The sequence below is a fragment of the Sinocyclocheilus grahami genome, unplaced genomic scaffold (genome assembly GCF_001515645.1).
Source record: "Sinocyclocheilus grahami isolate Dianchi unplaced genomic scaffold, SAMN03320097.WGS_v1.1 scaffold1130.1, whole genome shotgun sequence".
In the NCBI taxonomy this organism is placed as follows: Eukaryota; Metazoa; Chordata; class Actinopteri; order Cypriniformes; family Cyprinidae; genus Sinocyclocheilus; species Sinocyclocheilus grahami.
This window is the reverse complement of record NW_015506309.1, coordinates 397,213-402,012: the sequence shown is the minus strand read 5'-3', so window position 1 is coordinate 402,012 and position 4,800 is coordinate 397,213.

Below are 4,800 nucleotides of genomic sequence, written 5' to 3'. Positions count from 1 at the left end.
ACACACAGTTGATTGCACACAGCTGTAATCAATCACACATTCCCTATATAACACTCACTCTGATCCCTTCCCACTGCCAAGTATTGTATAGCATATATCACTCACCTAGCGATAGCTACTCTACGGAGCCCGTTAGTTTTCATAGCCTTACCTTAGTCTTGCCTTTTCTGTTTTCTCGTATCCTGATCTTTGCCTGTGTACCTCGGATTCCCCATCTCGTCTTGCCCCTGCCTGGACCTTTGCATTGTACTTGGATTTACCCCTCTAGTCTTGCGCTGTTAATTCTGTTCGCCGATCGTAGACCCACGCTAGCCCTAGGAATATTCTTGTGTCTTGCCCTCTATATACCCGTTGCCATTATCTGACCATTGCCTGTCTCTAACCATGTCTATGAATAAAGCCTTGCATTTGGATCCGCACGTCTCATGTCTCGTCAGCCCCGTAACAGGTATTTCTGATACATGCAAAGAGTATCCATTATGACATGTAGACATTTTTATATTTATGTACACAATAATAATCTTTTACATTTTAATCCTTTAATTTTTTATTTTTAAAAATGTTTGTTTGCTGCTGCGCATCCCTTTGTGTGTAATAAGCAAAGTGTACGCGCTTATAAGGACGATTTTGAAGTTGGAGGAAAAAATGAGATGGGAGTTTTTCGACATACCGTAACTGTCTTGAACCGGAAAACAGAGTTCATGTAGAGCTACACAAGGCAAGCGTTTGAGGATAAAAAGTATATGATTTTTTATTTTATTTTTTCGAAAATAACGGTTCGCTAGATAAGACCCTTCTTCCTCGGCTGGGATCGTTTAGAGCCCTTTGAAGCTGTATTTAAACTGCATTTTGGAAGTTCAAGTTCTCGGGGGCACCATAGAAGTGCATTATATGGAGAGAAATCTTGAAATGTTTTCCTCAAAAAACATAATTTCTTTACAACTGAAGAATGAAAGACATGAACATCTTGGATGACAAGGGGGTGAGTACATTATCTGTAAATATTTGTTCTGGAAGAGAACTACTCTTTTAAAGGGGTCATATGATGCAATTTCAAGTTTTCCTTTCTCTTTGAAGTGTTACAAGCTCTTAGTGCATAAAGAAGATCTGTAAAGTTGCAAAGACTAAAGTCTGAAATCCAAAGAGATATTCTTTATAAAAGTTAAGTCAGCCACACCTACCTAAAACGGCTCGTTCTAACACGCCCCCACATACCTACGTCACTATCTGGGAAGATTTGCATAACACCACCCAAATGTTCACGCAAAGAAAGAAGGCGTAACTTTTATTCTCGCTGTAGTATTGTTGCCGTCGCTATGTCGTGAATGCGCTGTGTGCTTCGTTGTGAAAGCGAAACTACTTTGTTTGGCCTTCCAAAAGAGAAAGATATCGCTTCGTCATGCCTGGAGCTGATCCGTGCTGGTCACTGAGGAAATACTTCAACTTCGCGATCGCCGGATCGGCTTTCACCGTGGACGAAGCGGAGTCCAGCCCGGGGTCGTCACATGTGGTTGCCGCAGGCATCACAATATGGTAAGGGACGTAACATTTCCGTTACACGCTTGAGGAATTCGGCCAATCACAACACACTGGTTAGCTGGTCAATCAGAGCACTCCTAGCTTTTTTAGACCGATGAGCTTTGTAAAAATCGACGCGTTTCAGAAAGGCGGGGCATAGAGGAGAACAAATAATGTACAGTATGTGGAATATAATGTTTTTTTTTACCTTAAACCGCATAAACACATTTCATTACACCAAATACACAAAATAATGTTATTTTTAGCAACATCATATGACCCCTTTAATGCTCTTGTTTGTAACTGCATTTACATGGATGCATTATTGACAATGAGTTATGGGAAAAATTAGTTTTACTGAGACTCATCATCTTATCCCAGTCATTAGTACAATAGTAATAGTAACAATGCCAACAATACTAACTAAAAATGTAACAGATGCTCAAATTACAACCACACTGAATAATATAGGCATTAGCTCAATAATACACTCAGAATAGCCTTCAAAAATGTTTGCATTTTACACAGACTACCTTTAAAACCCTTTTAAAAATGTGGCACCTAATCTATGTCATCCCTGTTACCTGCATGTCAAAACCTGTTACTCTGAAAAGTATATGAGGCTGACAGTAACAGGTTTGACGAATTCAAACTAATTTGTTAATTGCTAGCTAATAGTCAAGGTCACAAAACCTTGAAAGGATATTACTTGTAGATTTTGATTATATTAAATGTAGGCTAATAAATAATTGTTAAAATGTGCACTTTAATAATGGTAACAGTATTGACATTGCATGATGCCCCCCTCAGTCAAACCTCATAAATCATCAAAAATAGAACATTAAGAAGACGCAGAGAGAGAACCATGCTTGTGTTTTAAGTGTTGGAATCCTGGTTGAGAGATGATGTAACCTCCTGGAATTCCAAGTCCAAGTCCCTTGAATGTACCATTATTTTTCGATGAGGGTAACAGGGCTGGCATGAAATCAGGAGACAAAGATAAAATTATTTATATTTTATAGAAAAAATTTATACTTATGCCAAAAACATTGCTTAACAATGAGACTGTACTTAGAACAATATGCAAGTGTGATTTTTGTGTAATTTTGCCTTCATTTTGCAAATTTAAAGTCCTGCTGAAAAATAAAAATCATACTGAGGGACAGGCCAAAAACCCTACCCTTAATCAGCATACAATGCCGCCCACTAATATTGGCACCCTTGGTAAATATGAGCAAAGGTGGCTGTGAAAATAAATCTGCATCATTTATCTCTTTGATCTTTCATTCAAATAATTCACAAAATTCTAAACTTACATTGAAGTAAAACAATTGAAAATAGGGGAAACTCACATTATGAAATAAATGTTTTTTCCTATAATGCCTGATGAGTTCGGAGAACACCTGACAAGAGATCAGAGACCATTCCTTCATCCAGAATCTCTCCAGATCCTTCAGAATACCAGCTCCATGTTGGTGCTTCTTCTCTTCAGTTCACTCCACTCATTTTCTGTAGGGTCCAGGTCAGGAAACTGAGACGGCCAGGGCAGAAGATTCATTTTGTGCTTAGTGACCCATTTTTGTGTTGATTTTGATGTTTGTTTTGGATTATTGTCCTGATGGAAGATCCAACCATGGTCCATCATAAGATTTCTAACAGAGGCAGTCAGGTTTACATTTTTTATCTGTTGGTATTTGATAGAATCCATGATGCCATGTATCTGAACAAGACGTCCAGCACCTTCGGTAGAAAAATAGGCCCAAAACATTAAAGATCCAGCAGTATATTTAACAGTCGGCATGGGGTACTTTTATCCTTGTTTGTACCAAACCCATCTTGTGGGTTTTCTGCCAGAAAGCGCCCAAAACATTAAAGATCCAGCAGTATATTTAACAGTCGGCATGGGGTACTTTTATCCTTGTTTGTATCAAACCCATCTTGTGGGTTTTCTGCCAGAAAGCTCTTTTTTAGTTTCATCTGACCATAGAAGCCAGTCCCATTTGAAGTTTCAGTCGTGTCTGACAACTGAATATGCTGGAGTTTGTTTTTGGATGAGCCAGGAGTTTTTTTTCTTGAAACCCATTTGAACAACATGTGGTGATGTAGGGGTTGTTTGAACATTTTTTTAGGCTTTCTGACCCCAAGATTCAACTAATCTCTGCAATTCTCCAGCTGTGATACTTGGAGAGCCTTTAGCCACTCAAACTCTCCTCCTCAGCGTGCATTAGGACGATATAGACACACATCCTCTTCCAAGCAGATTTGTAACATCTTTAGTTGATTGGAACTTCTCAATAATGCCCTGATAGCGGAAATGGTGATTTTCAATGCTTTAGCTCTTTTCTTACAGCCACTTTCTATTTTGTGAAGCTCAACAATCTTGTTCTGTTCATCAGAACTAGATTCTTTGTTTTTTCTCCTTGTGATAGATGATTAAGGAAATTTGGCATTTAAGTTCCTCATATTTATAATCCTGTGGAACAGGAAGTCATGGCTGAACAATATCATGTTCATAATCACCCTGGTGTGCTAAAAAATTTAAATATGAATAGTTTAATTTGATGTAATATTGTTGAAAGAATACATAGCATTATGTTTTTAAATCACAAACTTATTTTTTGTCATGTTAATTCTATGTTTGATTATTTCATAGGGACGCAAAAGGCACCGATTTCATGGAATTACCCAAATAACTAGAAGTTTGTCAAAGTGCAGAAAACAGTAAAATGATTTGCACTACAAACCAGTGCGTTTATGATTATAATGATGAATTCAAATAATATTATAACAAATACCAGTTTGCAATATCATGCAGCAAAATTGACTGTTTTTGTGCAGGTAAAAAATTACTGGAAGCATGACACCGGAAGCCTCGCACATTTAATTAACAAATGGCCGCACCTGCTCTTACGTTAAAAATAGTGTGGAGAATGCACTTCTTACTTTGATTTGGTCTTGTAGGTCTGCGTACTCCATGGACTGGAAGATGTTCCAGGTGTATCTGCGTCTCATTTCCATGTGAGCGCATACCAACGCTGGATCAGCACCGCAGCCTTTATTGCTTTCAAGAGAATGCGACAGAGGTCAGATTGTTTTCATGTCATGCTTCTAGAATTACACCCAGTAGAGCATCATTTGAGACATTATTTTACAGTCTCTGCACTGGCTACCTATTAAGTTCCGTATCAGTTACAAAATATTACTTGCCTATAAGGCCCTTAATGGTTAAGCTCCTGCGTACCTAATGTAGCGAATTTAACTCATGGGGAAATATGAATAATT